A 25,510-nucleotide genomic window follows, 5' to 3' on the forward strand; every position below is an offset into this window, starting at 1 on the left:
GATTAATTGAAAAATGTGTAATTAAGGTGAGATAAAATAGAAAGTAAATTAGAATACAAAATCTTTTTCAAAATAATGACATTTTGACCTTTCTATTAATATTTATAAGTATATAAAAAAATTTTACTAATTAAGTTAGATTTTTTGACTAGTTTACTAATTTTTTCTTTTTCCTTTCCTGAAGAACAATTTCCTCTTTGTCGGATTGTCAGTCAAGAATTTCATTGACATTTCAATAGTAGCTTCTGTAGGATTTCTTTGTTCGTTTTCATTTATGTTTGTTTCAATTGCTGTATTTACTTTTAAATATTCATTTTGAATTAGAAAAGATAGAGTTTTGGAGCAAATTTGATTGTGATTTTCGGTTGATTTATATACAAAATTATACATTTTTTTATACAATATTGATATATCATACATAGAACTATTTTGGTTGAAAATAATTTGTCATTTGTTCATGTCACCCCTGAGCCTAAACCCTAGACGTAATCGGCATTTGGAGACTATTGAAGGCATCAAGAGAACCCTTGATTTAGCTAACTATGGTAGACATTACTCTATAGATACACAAAAACTTTAATGAATGAGCATTTAAATCATTTAAAATTTTTTAAAACACTCTCTGAAAATAATCAACATAAATAATAACTTTTCGATAATACATCTGAGAAAATATTAGAAACTGTCTAGCTCTGTTTGTCCATGAAACCTCTAAAGTATCAATATCAGTGGTGTAGCAAGACTCACAACACCTTACAAAAGATTAGGCTAAAACCAAATAATGAACTAGAGTCCTCTGGAAGTAAGAATGTCTCACCAAAAGCTAGGCCTCCGGAAGTAAGAATATTTCACCAAAAGCTATCAATAAGTACAATGATCTCAGCGAAGCGCCTATTAATGATTCATAATATTTGTATTTGCATCATAAAACGATGCATGTCGAATGATATCAGTACGTTGAATGTATAGTATGTAATATGATAGAATAAAACAAGTACAATACTGAAGACTAAAGAAACTTAACTGAATCAAGACATAAATATGATATGAGAATCATTTATGCTTTACAAAGGATATGAAAATAATAAGCTTTACGTTGTTGGGGAGTTTTTCTCACCAACAATCATTAATATGAGCCTAACAATAATACAATGTCCTATTCACGTAGTCAGAGTCATCCTATACTTTGCCGAGGTATATGATAACAATTATAATTTGTGGATCCATCAATATGCCTTCTCAAGAGGCAGTGAGGAGTCACCCTAAAATTGATACGACCAACAGTGGCTTATGTAGTTTATGGGGCTTGATTTAAAATGAACTCTTAACCTAAATCGTAATTAATATTACTTTCAAAATAATTAATATCAATTATTCTCAATAAACTTTTTCACGAAAAGGATATCCCAAATGTGTTATCTAGCCAAAAATTTCACGAAGAGTGTCGAAGTGCTAAAATGAGAACTTGCTCTTCTTAAACAGTGAAAAAAATTGCTAATAGTGAGATTCAGACACACGAACACTTTAAGTTCGTGTGTCAAGACGCTTGAAAAATCACTAGGCTACATCATATTGGTATTTCAAGAGTATCCAAAATGTGTTATTTAGTCATTTTGTTTATTATATTACTGATATATACAGTATCATTTTTCGACAAAGGGTGCTCAGTCGGACACCTGACATAAGGGTGGCTATGACACTAGTCATGGTCCTTCTAATAACTCATCATATGCTGGGTGATATAATCTTTTCAAATTGACCTTAGTAAAATTTTATTTCAAAACTCATTTGGTAAGGAAACTTTCAACTCAACTTTGTGCAAATAAGAGATTCTTGTGACCTTAATTCATTTCCAAATCTATTCTCTCGTTAAAGAGTTGACCTTACACATAAGCATGATTTAAGAATCACCCGATACGATCTCGTACCAAAAAATAACCAGATCTTAACTTAAAGATTCTCGTGATGTTACAATTCAATTACTTAATTGACCCTTTAATAAGTTCAAAATCGCATGGAAGTAAAAACTTTACGAGGCGTTCTATTTTCGGACTGCCAATTAAGTAATTTCTGGTTCAACTTTTTTTTTATAGCATCTTTTAACTAGCCATTTTGACTTTAAAAGGTTTTTTAATAAGACATTTTTTACCTTTTCATTCTATTTATTTTATTTGTGTGAGATTTTCAGTACGAGTTTTGCATCGTCTCCATTTTCCAATCGTAATTTTAACTTGTTTGTTACCAAAGTTTTCTCATTGTTCAAGGTTTGTAAATAGGACAAGTGGCAACCATTTATTTTTCTTTACTTTGAATAATAAGAAAAAGACTAAATTAGTAACATCTTTCTTAGTTGTCTGAACTTTTAAACAAGGAAAAAGACATAAATTTTCCCTCAAACTTGTATCGAAAAGTCAGTTTCACACTTTAACTATTATGATGATCTATTACACATTTTTACTATTTAAAAGTGAATTTTATTTTATCGAAAAATGATTTCGAAAAGAGTTTGTTTTATTTTTAAAGATATTTTCGACTTTTAGGAGTCGCCACTTAATTTTGAAAAAAATTAAGAAAACTTGCTTTCAAATAATTAAACAAGAAATCGTTTGAAAACTTTTAAGGGTTCAGGATTCTTATTAGTGTCTTAGGAAGGTGTTGAAGGCACCTAAGACACTCCGTTAAATACGGTTTTCCGGCGATTAACTCTACTTGACTATTTTGTTTTAAAGACTTGTGAATTTTTAAAGTTAGATTTCTCAAATCTTAAACGAACTTAATAAAACATTATTGCTTCAAAAATTTCATTTAAAGTTAACTTTTTAAACTATAAGCAACTTTCAAATTTTAACATCTATTGTTTTAAAGTTTTAATTTTTAGTTTCGGGTCGGATAAAGCAAAAGGCGTTTGATGGGGGTTTGGAGTCATTCTAACCCTAGACTAAAAGTCATTTAAAGCAAAAATATAAATAAGTAGTAAAGCGGAACAGAGAGAGGGAGAGAGAGAGAGAGAGAGGGAGAGATTTGGGTCCAACTTCGGTTCTGTCCGCCTTGACCGAATGTTGGACCCACCTGCTTTTGGGGTTTTAACCTGTTCACCTGTTCTAATCTAAACATATAAATGGTTACAAGAAAGATAAAAAGGACAAGGGCTTATGCCCATTACAAAGTAAAATATAACATAAAAATAAAGAAAAGGTCTTCATATCCGTCTCCTTCAAATCTCTTCACTCTTCACGACACTTCGGAATTTAACTTCATACGCCGGTTTTGATAAATTGACTCGATGAAAGACATTCAGAGCCTTTATGGCTCCCTCTTGAAATGCAAAGAGGAGAAGGGGAGCCTCACAATGGACTCGAGAGAAGATTTTCCATGCAAACAAGTAGAAATACATTAGCATACACAACGACAAAATAAATCAGATGTATTTCAAATGAAACAAAATAAATAAACATACGATTCTGAAGAAAGCCGAATAGATTAGCAAACACACTAACTTTTAAGAGTCATTAGATTTTCCCAACATGCAAAAGCCATACCAAATACAAACAGCAAATAATGAAACATTCCAGAACGTGAATAAATTAACATTCAGGGATTTGCATCATGCTGAAGTAGCAAACAAACAGTAGCTCAAATCACCAAATTGACAACTATGCTCTTTCATCCTCAACTATACGTAAAATTTTGCTACCAACATCAGGTGAGATCTTCAAAAGTCTAAACCAAACCAAATAAACATGAGAATCTGACCCGAGCCACAGATAGTTCAAACTCACTTATAATTTGAAAGCGATAAACGCCAAACTCAAAGGAGCCAAACAAGGCATTGAACAAGCCTAGTTGGTATTCCGTAATGAGTAGTTGCAAGAAACAACACAGACTACCAAAGCTCCAACATAAAGAATGATAGCGAGCACAACAGAAACGGGACCAAACAGGACTCTAAACGAGATTCCGAATAAGCAAACTGACTCATTTGTCATATGGAAGAAATAAAACGAGGAAATTACTATATAACATAGATACAGAACACATATGAACAAACATACTTTCTTAACCGACAAGTTCAGAGAAACCACAAAACATACTGACAAAGGCCTATTTGAAGGCTTGATGGATAAACAAATGAAATCTAAATCAACGGAAAGAAACTCAACTTTACAACATTAAGAGATCAAACAGAAGGTAATACCATTATCGAGCAAACCCTATAGGACAGCCTAACCCAAAGTACCAACATGAACAATAATATGCGATATGGGAACTCAAAACGATAGCAGATGCAGTCGCTTAGATTCAGAATGTTGGCATCTTAGTTCGCTCATTAAACTCGAGGCGAAAGAAATAACAATACGATGCCGAATATCAAACAATATTGAAGAACCACAATGAATAAAAATAAATCAAGATGAAAGAATGATCTAAAAAAAACTATACCAAATATAGCTATGAAACCCGAAATATACCAAGAAAAACAAGATTTGAACTAGGAAGTAAACTCGAGACATACATTGATTGCACGTACATGCTTATCTCCTATTCCATATACAACTAACCAACAGCCTTAAAACACAAAGAACCATCATCCTTCAGAAAACTATCAGCACGACATAACCAACTGAACAAACCACTACATACTCGAATAAGTAGAAAACCAAACAAAACTAAGAGGAGCGAAGTTGTATACCTTTTCCTGGGCAGCGATACTGGAACAACTACGAGCAGCGACTTCAACAGCGACTCCACCATGACGCGAGTTTAAGAGCTCCAACGAGCAGTACAAATGCAACGGAAAGCAAAGAGACTGTGTAGATACAAATATCTCCAGGTTCGAAGCCTCGATAGCGAATTCGAAAAAAGAGAGACGGGACACTTGCTTTGTTATACTATATGAACTTAGAAACAACGAAAATTTCCAGAAAGAAAAGGACCTGCTGTGATACAAGAAAAAAATCCAAACAAAAATTTGACTTACAAAATTTTCAACCCCCTCAACGTTTGAGGGAGGGGATATTTATAGAGGGAGGCTAGGTTTTCGAAAGGTAAAAGGGCTGGAGGGAATTTTCGGCCCATCTGCTAATTCGAAATTCAAAAATCCCAAAATCTTATCCGAAATTTTGGAATGTACCGATTAGATGCTTCAGAATATCCCATTCAAACGGGTTGATGGCGAGGTGGAGGGTCGGGATGCGTTCGTTGTCCTTGCGCGCTTCGTGTCATCATCTCGTTGTTGCAAGGACGAGCAGGACGATTCCAGGCTTTTGAGGCGAGGACGACTACTGTTCCACTGTGCGCTCGTACGAGAGCGAAGAGAGAGGGAAGGAGACGTGCGACGTCGGGGACACGCGAAGAAGAAGACAAACCAGGCTGGGCATCTTCTGAGAACTCCTTGCGCGTGAGTTTTGGGAATTTTGACGATATCTGGGGAATTAATTTCACGTCTGGGAGGTTCTGTCTCTCTTGGGTTTGCGTCTGGGGGTTTCTGCGCGAGGGAGAGAGAAGCGTACGCGATTGGCTCGCGCGAGGGAGGGGGTTTGGTAGAGGGGGAGAGAGCGTGGGGGAAGACGCGGGTGAGAGAGGGGTTTTGCGTTTTTGGGTTCTGCTCTTTTCTGGTGGTGTGGATGTTGGGAAGAAGAAGGGGAGTTGGGATGGGGTCGGGTTAAGGGGTTACTGGGATGGGCCTGGGAATTGTTTGGGTTGCTTGAAAGGGTGGGCTTCTGAAGTGTGTTGGGCTGGAGGGGAGTTGGGCTGAAAATTAAGAGGGGTGGGGCCAGGATTAGTAATAGAAATGGGATGGATGTTGGGCCTAAGTAGGTAAAGGAATGGGCTGGGTACAAAATGGGTGTCAACAACTGTCCCTCATTTTTCTTGGGTTGATACAAGCAACTCAAGAAAAATGAAATTGACCGAACCCATTTTTACCAACCCCATTCATTTTCTAAAGGAAGAATTCGATAAAGAGTTCAGGCCATTTGTAGTTCGATAAGCTTGATCTACCGCGTGATTTTTAAAGAATCAAAAGCCACTTCGATACCGAATTATGAAAGTATCAAAATGCTCAAGAATAGAGTTCGAGAGCGAATGTTGGAATACATCCGAGTTTTCAACATTGAATCCGCCTACATATCCTTAAGCCTTTTGAATCAAGCTGTGTGTAGTTCGACTTGATCGGTGGAAAAGGAAATCTATTACGCTAGATAACCTTTGGTTTTGGATAAGTGACAAATTAAACGAGTATGAAAAAGAGGCTTGTAACCTCTTAGCCATGAATGTGGCGCGCTTCACACCCATAATTAAGAACTTACACGGACATAATTTCCAAAGCTCTTGGCGTATTGTCACTCAGATTGGAAACTTGCTTCCGATAAAACAAAACTTCCGGATGCGAGACAAAAACTGACAGAACTAAGAAAAAACCCGCATGCTTCGAGAGGGTGGTTCGATTGTGGTGGAAGTCACTCCTCTGCTCGCGTCCTAAGAGTGTGATATTCCTCTTTGGACTGTGTCCCGGTTCGCTGCTAAGAAAGAGTTCCACGTTGTGCTGCATCCCTTTTGATGTCGTCCGCACCTGTGGTTTTTTGGAGAATTCATCCTATTGGATGCTCTCGACAAAGACTGAGATAAAACTCGTTAGCTTAAAAATGCAATTAGGATGGGAGACAATGTCTTTTTACCATGTCGACACTTCCTTGTTCTCCTCAATATTCGACGTCGACTCGATCGGTCTGACATCTAGCAAATAAAACTTATGCCTTGTGCTTTGTAAATAAAATCTTTAGTGTACTCTTCATTTGATGCTAAAATAAATAAATAAATGTTGATGCGATATTGATGTCTCTTTTGTCGCTATCTTCGATGCTCTTCTTGATGTTTTCTTTTATCAAAATAAAGAATGCGGTTGAGGCCGATGGATAAATATTGCTCTTTCTTTATCCGTGTATGTCCTCTTGCGGGGCATAAATATCTTCTCGCAATACGTAAATTCCCGCGAAATATGAATCTTTTCGCGATGCATAACTTTCAGCGAGGAATAAAATCTTCTCGCGATGTGCAAATTTTGACGAGGCATGAATTCTTCTTGTCGTGCATGATTTCCGCAATGCATGATTTTCGCAATAAATGATTTTCACAATGCATGACCTTTCGCGATGCATGATTTTCAACGAGGCATGGATCCTTCTCGCGATGCACAAATTCCAGCGAGGTATAAATTTTTCTCGCGATGTATAAATTTTGATGAGGCATGAAATCTTTTCGTCGTGTCTAAATTTCAGCGAGACATAAAATCTTCTCGTCGTGCATGATTGTATAATTTTTTACGAGACATGAAATCTTCTCGTCGTGCATGATTGTTGACTCGCAATGCATGCTTTTTCGCGATGCATGATTCTGCGATGCATGATTCTTCAGTGTATGAATTCCGCGATGCATGACTTCTGTGATGCATGATTCCGTGATGCATGATTCTTCAGTGTATGAATTCCGCGATGCATGATTCTTCATCAGTATATGACTTCCGCGATGTATGTCTTCTGCGATGCATGGTTCTGCGATGCATGATTCTTCGGCAGTATATGACTTCCGCGATGCATGAATATTTATATCACCCCCGTGGATAATAACGGCAAGGCGATCTCCAAATAATATATCGATTTGATCGATAATGGTAAAATAATAATAGCATAAGCATCTCTTCTGAGGTAATACATTGTCTTGATCGATAATAATTATCTTGCTTTGATAATGCAATGCAAATAGCGTCCTCTACAGAAATCGTGAAATCTTTGCTGAGATTCCTGTTTGATTCACCTTTGAATCTGGCCAGACACTTTTGCAATTTTCACATTGTTGAGAATGGTTTGAAATAAACAAACACTTTCACAAGCATCTTGACACAAACTATATGAATTGCCTCCTGCTTTCAATAAGATCACTGATTTTGGAGATAGTTTTCTCCTCTTCGTGAGCTCTCCTTATTCATCCGTCGAGATAATTCTGCCGACTTCAAAGCAAAACTATAAAACTGCATCCACAGGAGAATTGTCAGTTTTAAAACATACTGATCTGTGTCGATTCCTTCAGTTGTTTGCTCTTGGTCTTTATATCTCCGGTTGATTTCCCGATTTCCCGACTCTTGATAGATAAGAAAATATATCTTACGCCAAAACAAATGAAACATAAGAGGGAAAATTTTTAAAAGAAATGAGAAATCTTTAAAAAATAGTATGTTGAAAAAGTCACTGCCAAGTCATGTCATATCAGGCTTTGCGAGCTCTTTTGAATCTGACACTTGCTGATGAGTTTCAGAGGCATTCCGGACTTGTAGGGAAGACCCATGGCGAAATTTTGAGGCCATCCTCAAAATTTCTGTCCCAGTTTACTATCTTGCTCATCTTTTCATTGTAACCGAAAAGATCGCGGAATTTTTGAGATCTTCTCAAAAATTCTGTCCCAGTCGCAAATCTCGAAATGTCTTTTGTCTGACTTGTTGATGAGGAGACTTCTTCCGGAGAATTTTTGAGTCCCTTTCAAAAATTCTGTCCCAGTTTCTATTGTAAAGTGGAATAGAAATCTTACGAGAGATATGACCGAGCCCTTGTGGCGCCTACGTATCCCGTTGAGGCAGGAATCAGGTCAAACGTAGTTCCCCTTAAAGATTAACAAGAATAAAATTTACAAAGAAAACTGACCGAGGATGACATAGGCTGCCTACGTATCTCGTTTTCGAGAATTCAGGTCAGACGTAGTTCGTTACAAGAGGGACAATAATTCAAATTGAACAAATACAAGCAAACAGAACGATTACAAGTAAACGAAGGAAAAATGTAAAGTGAAGCTTCACGCGTAGTATCTCTTGACAACATCTGAGTTGATAGGCTTGGTCTATACAGTGCCATCCATCTCGGACAAGACCAAAACACCTCCAGATAGTACTTTACGAACCATGTAGGGACCCTGCCATTTTGGTGCGAACTTTCCTTTGTGCTCGTCTTGATGAGGAAAAATACGCTTAAGAACCAACTGACCAACTTCAATATTTCTGGCTCTTACTCTTTTGTGAAAAGCGCGAGTCATTCTCTGTGTATACAACTGGCCATGGCAAACAGCGACCATCCTCTTCTCATCAATCAAAGCTAGTTGATCAATTCATTTGCTAACCCACTCAGCGTTACTTAATTCAGCTTCTTGGATGATCCTTAATGATGGTATCTCGACTTCAACAGGTACGACTACCTCTCTTCCATATACTAGCAAGTATGGAGTAGCCCCAGTCGATGTTCTGACCGTCGTTCGATAACCTAGTAGAGCATACGACAACATTTCATGCCAACCCCGCTGTTTGTCAATCATTTTCCTCAAAATCTTTTTGATGTTCTTGTTGGCGGCTTCTACAGCTCCGTTCATTTAGGGGCGATAAGTAGTTGACTTTCGGTGGATAATCTTAAATTGTTCACATATCTCTTTCATCAAATGACTATTGAGATTTGCACCGTTATCAGTAATGATGGATTCTGGAACTCCGAATCTGCATATCAGATTATTGCGGACAAAATCGGCCACCATTTTCTTGGTTACCGATTTGTAAGAAGCTGTTTCTACCCACTTGGTGAAATAATTAATGGCAACCAAAATGAATCTGTGTCCATTGGAAGCGGCTGGCTCTATATGACCGATGACGTCCATTCCCGAAACTACAAATGGCCAAGGTGAACTCATAGCATTAAGTTCGTGAGGTGGCACCCGTATGAAATCGCCGTGCACTTGACATTTGTGGCATTTTTGTACGAATTTGCAACAGTCATTCTCCATAGTCATCCAGAAATAACCGTCTCGAAGAACTTTTCTTGCCAAAGTAAGCCCATTCATATGTGTACAACAAACTCCAGCATGTATCTGTTCAATAAGTCTCACAGCTTCAACAGCATCCACGCATCTTAGAAGACCCAAATCTGGAGTCCTCCTGTACAGGACTTCTCCAGTCAGAAAGAAATTGAGAGCCATACGACGTATCAACTTCTTCTGGTTAGATGTAGCGTCTTCTGGATATGCCCCAGACTCCAAGTATCTCTTTATGTCAAAATACCAAGGCAAACCATCTGGTTCTGATTCAACGTGTGAACAATGGACTGGATATTCCTTCAAATCTATATCCAGCGGGTCGATGTAATTAGTATCCAGATGTTTGATCATTGAAGCGATAGTGGCAAGAGCATCAGCTAATTCATTCTGTATTCTGGGAGTATGTCTGAACTCGATCTTGTGAAACCTTTTGCACAGATTTTGCACGTACTGTACGTAAGGTACAGTTTTCGGGTTCTTCATATCCCATTCTCCTTGAACCTGATGAATCAAAAGGTCTGAATCTCCAATAACCAGTAACTCATAAACATTCATGTCGATGGCTATTTTTAAACCAAGAATACAAGCTTCGTATTCAGCCATGTTGTTTGTGCAGTTGAAACGCAGTTTAGCTGCCATAGGATAGTGCTGACCATATTCTGATACCAAGACTGCTCCAACACCTTTACCCTGGTGATTCACCGCTCCATCAAAGAATAATCTCAAACCTGGGTACGCTTCAGAAATATCTTCACCCACGAATGACACTTCTTCATCGTGAAAATAGGTCTTGAGGGGCTCATATTCTCCATCAACGGGATTTTCCGCAAGATGATCAGCCAAGGCTTGTGCCTTTATTGCCTTCTGAGTCACATATACGATATCGAACTCACTCAACAACATTTGCCATTTAGCTAATTTTCCAGTCGGCATTGCTTTCTGGAAAATGTACTTCAACGGATTCATTCTGGAAATAAGATATGTAGTGTATGATGACAAATAGTGCCTCAGCTTCTGGGCAAGCCACGTCAGAGCACAACATGTTCTCTCCAGCAAAGTGTACCGAGATTCGTACGGAGTAAATTTCTTACTGATGTAGTAGATAGCCCTTTCTTTCTTCCCTATCTCGTCGTGTTGACCAAGTACACATCCAAAGGCGTTATCTGAAACAGACAAATACAGCAACAAAGGACTCCCTTCTCGCGGAGGAACCAATACTGGTGGGTTAGACAAATAGTTCTTGATAGCGTCGAAAGCGGTCTGGCACTCCTCAGTCCACTTTGTCGGGGCGTCTTTTTTCAGCAACTTGAAAATAGGCTCACATACCACTGTCGATTGTGCTATAAACCAGCTGATATAGTTTAGCCTCCCTAAGAAACTCATCACTTCCTTTCTCATCTTCGGCGGAGGTAACTCTTGAATTGCTTTGATCTTCGAGGGGTCGCGCTCAATACCTCTTCTGCTGACTATAAACCCCAACAACTTCCTAGCTGGGACTCCAAAAGCGCATTTGGCGGGATTTAGCTTCAAGTTGTACCGATGCAAACGTTCAAAGAATTTTCTCAGGTGTGTCAAATGATCCGAACTCTCGCGGAATTTGATTATGACATCGTCCACGTACACTTCAATTTCCTTGTGAATCATGTCATGAAAGATAGTCGTCATGGCTCTCATGTAAGTAGCACCGGCGTTCTTGAGGCCGAACGGCATTACCCTGTAGTGATATACCCCCCAAGGTGTGATGAAGGCCGTTTTTTCTGCGTCTTCTTCAACCATCAATATTTGGTGATAACCCGCGTAACAATCCACAAATGACTGCATCTCATGTTTGGCGCAGTTGTCAATCAGGATGTGGATATTAGGCAACGGAAAATTATCCTTTAGACTAGCCTTGTTGAGATCTCTGTAATCAACACAAATCCTGATTTTTCCGTCTTTCTTGGCGACCGGGATGACATTGGCCAACCAGGTTGGGTATTGCGTTACTTCCACCAATCGAGACTCTATCTGCTTTGTGATTTCTTCCTTAATCTTCAAACTCAATTCAAGCTTGAATTTTCGAGTCTTTTGCTTCACCGGTTCGAACCCTGGGTTGATGGGTAGCTTATGAGATATGACGTCAGTTTTCAACTCCTACATGTCACCGACTTCCCAAACAAACACATCGATGTATTCAGCAATCAAATGAACCAGGCTCTCCTTCTGAGTTTCATTCAGGTGGGTGCTGATCTTAACCTTTTTGACACATTCTGAATCTCCCAAACTCACCGTCTCTGTCTCCTCCAGATTCGGTTTATGTCGATTCTCGAACTATCGAAATTCTTCTGCAACATAGTCTGGTTCCCCACTTTCTTCGTCGTAGTCATCAACCTCGTCGTCATTTGCCTCATTTTGCTCATTTAGCTCACGACATGACATGACATTGGCAGGTTTGTAACTTACGTTACTGAAATCATAAACAGACAAAATTAGGAAAGCAAAATATAACAAGCAATTAAATAAACAAAGTCAAAATAATGATGCTTTCATTTAAACCAAACAAAATGCAAACTTGGGTCATGGCACAGGGCCATGTCGCCTTTAAAACATCACAACAAAATTCAAAATCAAGAAAAATGCAGAAATGGTGGGTCTCGGGCCTCTTTCGGACGACCACCGATTTGGGTATGCACAAAATAACTCCTTTTTACCACAGAGTTCGGGATATCAGGATCGGCGTGGACGTCCAATTTTGCAGCATCTCCCCTTGTTCTGCATCACGAATGCCAGCTGGCTCAGCCTCCTCCTCGATGATGGCATTGATCTCCTTGAAAAGGTCACAGATTCCTTCCCCATCGTATTTAGGCTCGACATGCTCCCGGACTGGAAAGGATTGATAGAGATGCGGGATCGGCTTAGTCAACCCTTGATCCTTTTTCCTCTTCATCTTCACATCATCATCTGTGGGGATGTACCCCAAACCATACATTGATCCTTGAGCAAGGACTGGAACTGGCTCGATGATCCCTTGGGTGTTCCTTCCTAATCCGAAACCTGGTTCGAATCTGCTCTGCAGCATTACTGTGACGATCATTCTGTACACGGCCGGCGTGGGAGTCTGCGTGACCAAGCCCTCATCGGTGGCATTTACCAACTCCACCGTGTAGAATTCCGAACCTTACGGCGTCTCGTCCAAGACCGGCACCTGCTTTCTTGAGTGGCCCTTTTCACCATGAATAACCAGTTCTTCATTTTTCCACACCAGTTTCATCATTTGGTGGAGAGTGGAGGGGACGGCTCCAGCCATGTGAATGAATGGCCTTCCCAAAAGAAGGTTATAGCTGGTGTCGATATCCAACACCTGGAACTTCGCCTCGAATTCCGCGAGGCCCATTTGGATGGTCAAGTTCACCGCTCCTAACGTATCTCTCTGTACACCATCGAATGCTCTCACATTGACCTGGTTTTGCTCAAACTTTCCGAGGTCAAACCTCAGCTGCTTCAGTGTGGACAAGGGGCATATGTTCAGGCCAAATCCTTCGTCTACCAAAACACGGTTGACGATCTTTCTGCGGCATGTCACAGCGATGTGTAGAGCTTTGTTATGGGCCCTCCCTTCGGCCGGCAATTCATCATTGCAGAAGCTGATGCGGTGTCCCCGAATGACTCGGTGAATCATATCAGCTACATTGTCGCTGCTCGTACCTGAGGGCACATACGTGTCATCCAAGGCTTTCATCAAAGCCTGTCTGTGAGACCAGGAGCTCATCCATAGGGCCCACACAGAAATCTGGGCTGGAGTCTTCTCCAAGTGCTTGACAATGGAGTAATCTTTGGGTTGCATTCTCCTCCAGAACTCCTCGGCTTCTACTTCGCTAATCGGTCTCTTGGCATGATCTTTCTTTTGTCCTCTGAGAGCAAGCTCGTCAGGAGTGTAACATCTGCCAGATCTAGTCATGCCTTGAGCCACGGTCGTTTCTATAACAAACTTGGGTTTGGCGAGAGTCTTTGAGGGCACCAAGGCAACAACCTTTGCAGGTGTCAGAATGACGAACTCTCCCTTTTCCCTGACGCTCAAAGAAGCGACGGCCTTTTCCAAGTCTTGTGTCTCAACAGGAGTAATCCTCTTAGCCTCACGCTCATCATCGCCTGTTTCTATCATGTTGGTGTTTCCACCCCCATGATTTGGCAACGGATTCGTGTTGACGTTTGGCGCCGCAGGTTGAAGGTAGACCACTTCCTGGTCAATCAAGTCCTGGATCTTGTTCTTGAGATTGATACAGTCTTCTGTATCATGTCCAACACTGTTGGAATGACAAACACATCTCTGCTCCGGTCTGTAGAATCTGAAATTGACATCCACAGTCTTGGGCCCCACAGGGTGGATGTATCCGGCCGCGGATAATCTTTCGAATAATTTAGTTCTGCTTTCAGCCAACGCGGTAAAGCTTCTGGAGGGCTTCTTCTCAAACCTGGGGCGAGGGGGATCATACCCGCTCTGTTGAGGGGGAGGGACTTGTCGATAACTGCGGGCATTTGGGCGTGGAGCTTGGGTTCTGGGGTAGGGATTTGTTTGGTAGTTTGGCATTGGAGCTTGGTAATTTTGGAGGGGGCTTTGATACGATGGAGTTTGTATTTGATATGCAGGGGAAGGTGCTCGATAACTTGCCTGTACATTAGCGCAGCTAGGAGCGACATTCTGGTAAGGGGGATGGACTTGATAAGCTTGGGGTAATTTGGATATACGGAGGGAAAATTTTGGGGAATTTGGGGCGTATTCTGATACGACAAAATATGGGCATCTGGATAAGGGGGCAGCATTGTAGTGGCCGGAATGATTTTATTGTGGTCGGTAGGATTGATGAGGCTTTGATGGAGGGTTGGAGCGGCCTTGGGGACATGGTAAGTTTCTGGGGGCCTTTTTTCCCTCGTATGAGATAGCGGCAACCTCCTCTCTCTTCTTCCTAACCAGTCCGGAAGACCCACGTGATGCAGACACTCGGTCTATCTTCCCCGACTTCAGGCCATCTTCGATAGTCTCACCCACTTTGACTATCTCGGCGAACTTGGCGTTGACTAACAAGATGATCCTGTCGTAGTACTCGGGCTCTTGCACCCATACGAGCACCTCTACAATCTCTTTTTCTGTCATCGCAGGTCTCACCCTCGCTGCCTCTTTCCTCCATCTATACGCGAATTCTCAATAGCTCTCTGTGGAAATCTGCTTCATCTTCTCCAAGGAGTACCGATCAGGGACTATCTCGACGTTGTATGCGAATCTGTCGATGAAATCCTTAGCCAGTGCGCTCCAACTTGACCATTGTCGAGTTTCGTGCGACGTGAACCATTCCAGGGCCTCACTGCACAGACTCCGGCTGAACAACCTCATCAGCAGCGCTTTATCTTTGCCAACTCCCACGAGTTGGTCGCAGTACGCTCTTAGGTGTGCCATGGGGTTGCCCACCCCTCCGAAGGTATCAAACTTCGGGATCTTGAACCCTTCAGGCAGGTTCAAGTCTGGGTGGATGCATAGTTCTGCGTAGCTTAACCCGGCGACGTCTGGAGTGCATTGCAATTCTCTCATTGCCCTCTTGATCTCCTCCTTTATGTCTACCTTCGCTTCTTCCCTCGCCCTCTACTCTCTTTATTGCTCCTCGTAATGGTCCAACTCGGAGCCGTACACCTCATGCTCGGCCGGGATAGGGACTTGGAATGTGGTTCTTTTGGGGAGGGGTAGAGCTATGGAAGGGCTTAGGACGTTCTGTGCAGTTTGATAGTTTTGTGGATTGGTATTTTGGGTTAAGTGGGAATGTGGTGTTTGGGAGTTGAAGGCGGTGGGATTTTTGCTCTGATTTTAGGGTGGTGAGGCTATTTGAGTATTTTGGGGGTGTGGTGGCATTTGTGGGGGGTTGTTTGGAAGTGGTGAGGGAGTTTGATAGGAGACCGACGCGTATTGGGGGTTTTGGGTTGCCATATCTACCCTAGACGGGTTGTGCACGGGTGTCGATGGACAGTGCTGAGTAGGATCCGTGTTGGACGAGGGGAAGTATGTAGGAGGTCTCGCGTCGAGAAAGTTGGGGCCAAACCCGGGCAGAGGCGTGTCTTGCCTTCGTTGCATCTCGACCCTCATGTCAGCTATCTGCTGCATCAGCTGCGCAATTAGCTCATTCTGCTCTGCCACGGTGGGCTGGGCCACCACAACATCTGTGAGGCTGACTTCTTCGTTGTTGTCTCCCATGTCTGTATTTGCGTTTGGTCCGGGGAAGGAATCTGCGGGACCTTTTGATCTGGTGAAGTAGGGGTGATCTGCCAGCTTTATCGACACAGATCAGTTAAAGGTACTTGAGAGGTGAAACAACTCAAAGGCAAATTTGTTAGTGCATATCCGGAGTACAAAATGCATAATATCGCACAGAAAACAGATAAACACACAAGTCGCTTTGTTTGAGGATATCTTAACCCACGAATGAGGACGGAAATATATTCTGAACAAACAGGAATTTGTTTGTTTAGCGCTATCTCGGGAAAGCTGAATCTTCAGTGATAGGGGTCGGGCCGGGAAAGGCTGCCTACGTATCTCACAAGGAGAATTCAGGCCCAACGTAGTTCGAGTTTTAGGATGAAAATTTTTCATTCATTCTTTCATTGTGATTACAAGGGAATTGAAAAACAACATTGAAATTTCTAGAAGACAACATTTGGCGATTTCTTGTTTTGTGGCTGCGTCATTTCTTTCCTTTCAGACAGTCGGAAATGGAGGCTTGTAGACGATTTCTTCTTCATCGTCCTCCTCAATTACTTCACGGTTAGGGCCACTGTTATCTGCTCCCTAATCACGGGCGAGGTATTTTCCGCCCTTTGAGTTGCTGCGGGTCGCCAATTCCTCGTCGAGCGCCGCACTTCTGGCCAACAACACGGCAGTCTCGATATCTATCTTCGCCTCTCTCGCCTTTCCTTCGTGTATCTCCAAATGAAGCAAGTTCAACCTTTTCCTTAGGCTTTCGGTTTCCATCTCAACCTCCTTCTTTCTTTTTATCTGCGACGCCAGATCTTCATCCAAGGTCGTGACCGCAGCTTTGTAGATCGTCGTGGTCATGTCTACTTTGAGCCCTTCCTCCTTAACCTTCTGAATCTCTCGAGTGATTCGCTCGATATTTCTTCGTAATTCCTCCTCAGTGAGCTTCGTCTGGACGTTCTTGCCTCTGTCCATAGTGGTGATTCACCTTTCCTAAGACGATAGAGCGGTATTCAGGATTTGTGGTATGGAAGATGGATTTTGTGTGAGAAACTTGAGACTTGGGAATTTTGGTCGGACATTTGTAATAGTGGCTTATGTATACTTTTTGGGATTTTGGCTTGGTGTAGGTTTACGATATCCTCATTCAAAGCAACGTAACACATAAGCATTTAAATACACATAGATAACGTATCCAAATCATGCATGTGGACCCTTTTTGTGCCAAGGGTAGGCCTAACGCATTCGAATGATTACGTGTGAGTTTAAACCAATTAAATGATTCCCCCCAAAATAATATTTAATAATGAGTAAAATGTTCGAAAAGGGAAATAAACAAACCCACGCAAGGGCTATTTAGAAAGTGCTATAATATCAGGCCCACGCAGGGGCAAAAATAATGCGAGTACAAACAAAGAAAAACCCGCGAAGGGGCGATGTCCACTATGCTGCTCCGGATGGTCCCGCTCCGTCGTCGTCTTTCCGGATTTTGTGCTGTTGGAACATGTACCTCAGCATCAGCAAAACCCCTCACCCAGACGACCTTTGTCTTCCAGACTCTCGTATCGCATCCTCTCGATTTTCTGCTGGATCCAGCTGTCGAACTCGTCATACCCTTGCTTCAGTCTCTCGATCTCTCGAGTTGCCCTCTCGAGTGCGTCTTGATTCTCTACGAATTTGGCATAGATCTCATTAGCCTCTTCCTTTAGCTCTCGCTATTCGGCCACTGCTTTGGCCTCTTTGTGTGTCACACTGCGAAAGCTACATGGAATCTGGAAGGAGATATTTTGTATATCCCTTTTCAACCATTCTTTGTAACCTTCGTCGTATCCAGCTTGAATCGGTCAGGGGCGATAGTGTCTTTGCCCATGCGCTTGGCATTCTTCCATTCTCTAAGCATCTCTGTAGCGTCGTCCACTCTGTCGTCCCCAATGTCGTACACATAAGCTCCATAATACGCTTCTCTGGGGCACAGTCTGTCTTCTTCCGAACTGTCGCAAGACTCGGAATGGCGCGTAAGGGCGAATTCCTCGAATGCTAGGTAGGGGAAGCACGACACATTTTCGACTTTTTACGACAACTTCCTTGGATATGAAGTGGTCGAGCATCCATTGGAGGTCCTCTTCTCTCAACTCGGAGAAAATCTGGGCCCATCTTCCTCTCGTTCTCCGATTGTTCATGTTGGCCCAGAATAGTAAGTCATTCAAGTCTTTGAGAGTGTTCTTGTTGTCGAGAGTGTGTAATTCTCAAGTTCCAGCACCCTTCGCCAAGTGGCTGAGAATCCACCATTGGAGGAGCATATTACACCCCTGGAAGTACCGATGTCCCTCTTTGCACTTACCCAAAGCGCGATACTTGTCCGACAATATGACCGGAGCTACGGAGTAGTACTTCATTGTTCCTTGATTTTCGTATCCCTTGAACAACGTATGGACGAGCGTTATGACTCTGGCGTTGATGCTTAGACTAGGGCCGTGCGGGAAGACCATTGTTCCCAACAAGTCTACGGCAAATGCCAACGAGCGGAGTTCATTCCACTCCCTGTAGGAAATCTTGAATTCCCGATTATATGCGACATAGAAACTCGCGTGTCCGAATCTGACGTAGAGGTCTCTAAACATCACGTGGGAGTCTTGACACCAATAGGTGAAGTCCTTTCTTAGCCCTAACCAATCCGAGATGCTCTCAACGGAAGGTTTGTTGGGGATAAACACGTCCTCTTGTTATCGGGCTTTTCTCTCTAGGCCCGTGCCCACGGTGTCTAGCAATCCCTTATCTCCTCTATCGTAGGGGTAATTTCGGCCGTTCCAAAACGGAAGACCATTCTTTGACTGTCCCAGTACCCCGTGAGCACCTCGATCAACTCTGGCCAACCGTCCATGTTGATTAGCTCGGTCAAAGCCCCTACGTATTTGTTGAGAGTTCGCCTATGATCTCCGTCTAGGTCGTTATGCCACATTGTAAGTTGAGGCGGCGTTGAAACAACCATGTTGAAATTTGGGAAACGATCCATCTGAAAAACAGAAACCCGTTAGATTTTTCCCCTACCCCAAGTTGGTTTTCACACATACACTTTCGAATGTCAAATAACATGATGCATCTTGAGGTCGAAGACCTTAGACGTGATTTTTGGTGGTTTTCTACTAAAATGGACTTAATACGTCTTGGGTATTAAGCCGTCCTAGGCTGATGCCTAATTTTGGTTTTGGTTTCGCTCTAACTTAGGCTTTTCTTGAGTTGTTTTTAAATAGACGGTACCCGAGTCGGATAAACATCGAGGTGGAGCTATCGAATAACGCCGGATGACCGCATTTCGACTATTTATTCGATACTCCCAACTGAGTTCTTGGGGTATTTCTGAAAGAAATTGCGGTAAGTCGCGTAACTTCCATTTCCTAATGCAACTAATTGCCATTTGGCGGAATTTATACCATGAAAAAATGCAATTTTCAAAAACTAAGTAATCTAAGCAATTAAACAATTAATTACAAGTTAGTCAAATAGAGTTAGTCTTAGAGTTAGAATCCTCCAAGTTCCCCAGCGGAGTCGCCATTTTTTTAATCGAAAAATGATTTCGAAAAGAGTTTGTTTTATTTTTAAAGATATTTTTGACTTTTAGGAGTCGCCACTTAATTTTAAAAAAAATTAAGAAAACTTGCTTTCAAATAATTAAACAGGAAATCGTTTGAAAACTTTTAAAGGTTCGGGATTCTTATTAGTGTCTTAGGAAGGTGTTGAAGGCACCTAAGACACTCCGTTAAATACGGTTTTCCGACGATTAACTCTACTTGACTATTTTGTTTTAAAGACTTGTGAATTTTTAAAGTTAGATTTCTCAAATCTTAAACGAACTTAATAAAACATTATTGCTTCAAAAATTCCGTTTAAAGTTAACTTTTTAAACTTTAAGCAACTTTCAAATTTTAACATCTATTGTTTTAAAGTTTCAATTTTTAGTTTCGGGTCGGATAAAGCAAAAGGCGTTTGATGGGGGTTTGGAGTCATTCTAACCCTAGACTAAAAGGCATTTAAAGAAAAAATATAAACAAGTAGTAAAGCGAAACAGAGAGAGGGAGAGAGAGAGAGGGAGAGATTTGGGTCCAACTTCGGTTCTGTCCGCCTTGACCGAATGTTGGACCCACCTGCTTTTGGGTTTTTAACCCGTTCACCTGTCCTAATCTAAACACATAAATGGTTACAAGAAAGATAAAAAGGACAAGAGCTTATGCCCATTACAAAGTAAAATATAACATAAAAATAAAGAAAAGGTCTTCATATCCGTCTCCTTCAAATCTCTTCACTCTTCACGACACTTCTGAATTTAACTTCATACGCCGGTTTTGATGAATTGACTCGATGAAAGACATTTAGAGCCTTTATGGCTCCCTCTTGAAATGCAAAGAGGAGAAGGGGAGCCTCACAATGGACTCGAGAGAAGATTTTCCATGCAAACAAGTAGAAATACATTAGCATACACAACGACAAAATAAATCAGATGTATTTCGAATGAAACAAAATAAATAAACATACGATTCTGAAGAAAGCCGAATAGATTAGCAAACACACTAACTTTTAAGAGTCATTAGATTTTCCCAACATGCAAAAGCCATACCAAATACAAACAGCAAATAATGAAACATTCCAGAACGTGAATAAATTAACATTCAGGGATTTGCATCATGCTGAAGTAGCAAACAAACAGTAGCTCAAATCACCAAATTGACAACTATGCTCTTTCATCCTCAACTATACGTAAAATTTTGCTACCAACATCAGGTGAGATCTTCAAAAGTTTAAACCAAACCAAATAAACATGAGAATCTGACCCGAGCCACAGATAGTTCAAACTCACTTATAATTTGAAAGCGATAAACGCCAAACTCACAGGAGCCAAACAAGGCATTGAACAAGCCTAGTTGGTATTCCGTAATGAGTAGTTGCAAGAAACAACACAGACTACCAAAGCTCCAACATAAAGAATGATAGCGAGCACAACAGAAATGGGACCAAACAGGACTCTAAACGAGATTCCGAATAAGCAAACTGACTCATTTGTCATATGGAAGAAATAAAACGAGGAAATTACTATATAACATAGATACAGAACACATATGAACAAACATACTTTCTTAACCGACAAGTTCAGAGAAACCACAAAACATACTGACAAAGGCCTATTTGAAGGCTTGATGGATAAACAAATGAAATCTAAATCAACGGAAAGAAACTCAACTTTACAACATTAAGAGATCAAACAGAAGGTAATACCATTATCGAGCAAACCCTATAGGACAGCCTAACCCAAAGTACCAACATGAACAATAATATGCGATATGGGAACTCAAAACGATAGCAGATGCAGTCGCTTAGATTCAGAATGTTGGCATCTTAGTTCGCTCATTAAACTCGAGGCGAAAGAAATAACGATACGATGCCGAATATCAAACAATATTGAAGAACCACAATGAATAAAAATAAATCAAGATGAAAGAATGATCTAAAAAAAACTATACCGAATGTAGCTATGAAACCCAAAATATACCAAGAACAATAAGATTCGAACTAGGAAGTAAACTCGAGACATACATTGACTGCACGTACATGCTTATCTCCTATTCCATAGACAACTAACCAACAGCCTTAAAACACAAAGAACCATCATCCTTCAGAAAACTATCAGCACGACATAACCAACTGAACGAACCACTACATACTCGAACAAGTAGAAAACCAAACAAAACTAAGAGGAGCGAAGTTGTATACCTTTTCCTGGGCAGCGATACTGGAACGGCTACGAGCAGCGACTTCAACAATGACTTCCACCACGACGCGAGTTTAAGAGCTCCAATGAGCAGTACAGATGCGATGAAAAGCAAAGAGACTGTGTAGATCCAAATATCTCCACGTTCGAAGCTCGATAGAAAATTCGAAAAAAGAGAGACGGGACACTTGCTTTGTTATACGATATGAACTTAGAAACAACCAAAATTTCCAGAAAGGAAAGGACCTGCTGTGATACAAGAAAAAAATCCAAACAAAAATTCGACTTCCAAAATTTTCAACCCCCTCAACGTTTGAGGGAGAGGATATTTATAGAGGGAGGCTAGGTTTTCGAAAGGTAAAAGGGCTTGAGGGAATTTTCGGCCCATCTGCTAATTCGAAATTCAAAAATCCCAAAATCTTATCCGAAATTTTGGAATGTACCGATTAGATGCTTCAGAATATCCCATTCAAACGGGTTGATGGCGAGGTGGAGGGTCGGGATGCGTTCGTTGTCCTTGCGCGCTTCGTGTCATCATCTCGTTGTTGCAAGGACGAGCAGGACGATTCCAGGCTGTTGAGGCGAGGACGGCTACTGTTCCACTGTGCGCTCGTACGAGCGCGAAGAGAGAGGGAAGGAGACGCGCGACGTCGGGGACACGCGAAGAAGAAGACAAACCAGGCTGGGCATCTTCTGAGAACTCCTTGCGCGTGAGTTTTGGGAATTTTGACGATTTCTGGGGAATTAATTTCGCGTCTGGGAGGTTCTGTCTCTCCTGCGTTTGCGTCTAGGGGGTTTCTGCGCGAGGGAGAGAGAAGCGTACGCGATTGGCTCACGTTGGGTTCGCGCGAGGGAGGGGGTTTGGGAGAGGGGGAGAGAGCGTGGGGGAAGACGCGGGTGAGAGAGGGGTTTTGCGTTTTTGGGTTCTGCTCTTTTCTGCGTTTTCTGGTGGTGTGGATGTTGGGAAGAAGAAGGGGAGTTGGGATGGGGTCAGGTTAAGGGGTTATTGGGATGGGCCTGGGATTGTTTGGGTTGCTTGAAAGGGTGGGCTGCTGAAGTGTGTTGGGCTGGAGGGGAGTTGGGCTGAAAATTAAGAGGGGTGGGGCCAGGATTAGTAATAGAAATGGGATGGATGTTGGGCCTAAGTAGGTAAAGGAATAGGCTGGGTACAAAATGGGTGTCAACAAATTTAATACCACCTTGAGAAGCATAGCACCACTCTCATAGTATATGGTATGTTATACTCGCTGCCACATCAGCACCACGTTAGAAATTGTAATTTTTTTATATTTTCTTTTCTTTATTAATTAAATTTTCATTTATTAACTCTATATTACACTAATTAATTCCTAACTAATTATTAAAATTCTCTAAGAATCATATCTTCTTCTAGTCTAAATCTATCCATTTTTATCTCAACTAAAAAGAATTATTCATTTGAATTTATATCACAATTCTCTTTGTCTTCTCCGGCGAAGAACAACCAACCCACCACCATCACAAACCTACCTCCATACGTCATCCCCTTTTTTCCTATAGCCGACCCATCTCCGACAAAGAACAACCACGAAACAGCTACCTCACCTACCACAAACAGCCACCCAAAACATTAAATCGATCATTGACAAATACCATTGTACAAAAATTTGAAGGAAGAACTGAAAGATTAGGACAACAAAGTCTCAAATTTCTAAAATCATTGTGAAATTTAAATTAAAAATTACTTTTTCCAAGTATAATGATGAAATTGAGTGAAATATTATAAAAATATGATAAGAAGAAAATGAAATTAAGTGACAATTTGTAAAAATGTGCTAAGAAGAAAATAAAGAAGAAAATTTCTCAAAGAAATAAGAGAAGAAGAACATGAAAAAGAAGAAAACAGGGGGTGGGGTCGAAAAAACAAAATATTTTTTTTGACTTTATTTCAAATTGAACGCGCCTAATTTATGTTTGTTTTAAAAATTATTTCCACATTAGTTTTGGGGTGGTATTAATTACATTTTGAACAAGAATAAGTGTGTAATAGGTTGTCATTATAGTTAAAGTGTGAAACTGACTTTTCGATACAAGTTGAAGGCGAAATTTATGTCTTTTTCCTTCAAACAACTATTGACGTTGTCGGACGACTAAAGAAGTTATCCCGATGACTATAACAGTTGTCGGATGACTAAAGAAGTTGTCTCGATGATTAGGACAGTTGTTGGACGAATAAAGAAGTTACCTGATAACTACAACAGTTGTTGGATATCCCGACGACTACAACAGTTGTCGGACAACTAAAGAAATTGTCCCAATGTTTATGACATTTTTCGGATGAATAAAAAAATTGTCCCCATAACTACGACAGTTGTTAGACTAAAGTGTAAAAATTAAAAATTTGAGGCTATTGTGAAAACATCTTTTAACCTCATATATATTATTTGTCACTTCTATCCAATTTTTAAAATTTAAAGGACTCCTACCTGATTGACTAACTAGTTTGTCCTTTTAATAGACCTTCTAGTTTAGGGTTATCAGGTTCTATATCCCAATAACAATAAGTTATAGAGTTGCTCCCCCTATATCTATAGGATTAGAAATTAGACATCATAATCTCATGCCATGTATGTTGATCATATCAAACTCTCCAAATAAAAAACTTTATATTAATTAACTTAAAAAGTATCAAACTTTTACGCAGAAATAATTTATGATGTATTACAAATATTTACTCTCAGTACATATTTTAAAGTGTCAGTTTCAATCTTATTTTATAATATTAATTAATTGGAGAATGTTAAATGATTATCTCGCTTGCTTTCGTCTTGACTCTCGGCCTTTCACTTATTGTATTTATATTTTTCATATTCAAATTCAAAATTCATCAACTATACTATATTGATATAATACATAAATTGAACTCTTAACTTAATTTCAAATTATAACTTTGATCTTTAACTTTATCAGTACACAAATAAACATTTTAATTATCCAAAACTTAAGCCAAAAAACACTCGGATCCTACCTGACAAATTGTGTGAAATACACCCAAATTAAATCGAGGCTCTCAACAGTAAAAAAACACTGAAAGGATAGTTAAGCCCTCTTTCTAATTTTTCAACAATTTCCCCCTTTTTTTTGCATTATTTGTTGTTCATTGCAAAATGTAAGTGATATTTAATTACTTTTTTTATTATTGTGAAAAAAAAAATTATCATATGTTTTTTGCTAGATGGAGTGAGTATATACTTGTAAAAGTTGAATGCAACTTAAGTTCGAAGGCTCTCAATCAAAGAATCCGATCTACAATTAAAAGGACTCCTTACATTTTTTGATTAGATATCAGATTGCTATTAAACTTGATTAAAATCTCTGAAAAAATCATTTAAGACAATATATCAAACAATTTAACTCACCATTTTACATAACATTTTTTAGCACTGTAAATTTTTTTTTGGCCTTCAAAAATTCATAATTGTAGTTCTCTTCACTATGACAATCACAATACACAAAACACCCTGTTTTTTTCATTAATTAGTTGACAACTTAAAGTATAAATATACTTCAAACTGAATAAAAGAAGGAGAAGTTCATTGATTCTCATGTTTTCCCATATTTATGGGCTGCTCTTAAATAATTTTGAAATTGAAACATTAGTTTCCTCTAGAGATTTTCATATTAGTTTGAACATTTGACCAACAATATGCAAA

The 25,510-nt window shown here is 40.3% G+C and overlaps 1 long non-coding RNA gene across 1 annotated transcript; it reads right to left on the reverse strand.

Annotated features, from left to right (window-relative positions):
* Nucleotides 1–3,150: 3,150 nt before the first annotated feature.
* On the reverse strand, nt 3,151–23,705 carry LOC112941373 (uncharacterized). The gene is made up of 2 exons (XR_003246553.2): nt 20,533–23,705; nt 3,151–4,690 (listed from the first exon to the last, which is right to left on the reverse strand). It is a non-coding gene; the product is annotated as an uncharacterized lncRNA (long non-coding RNA).
* Nucleotides 23,706–25,510: the final 1,805 nt, after the last annotated feature.

The sequence above is a fragment of the Solanum lycopersicum genome, chromosome 1 (genome assembly GCF_036512215.1).
Source record: "Solanum lycopersicum chromosome 1, SLM_r2.1".
Taxonomy (NCBI): domain Eukaryota; kingdom Viridiplantae; phylum Streptophyta; class Magnoliopsida; order Solanales; family Solanaceae; genus Solanum; species Solanum lycopersicum.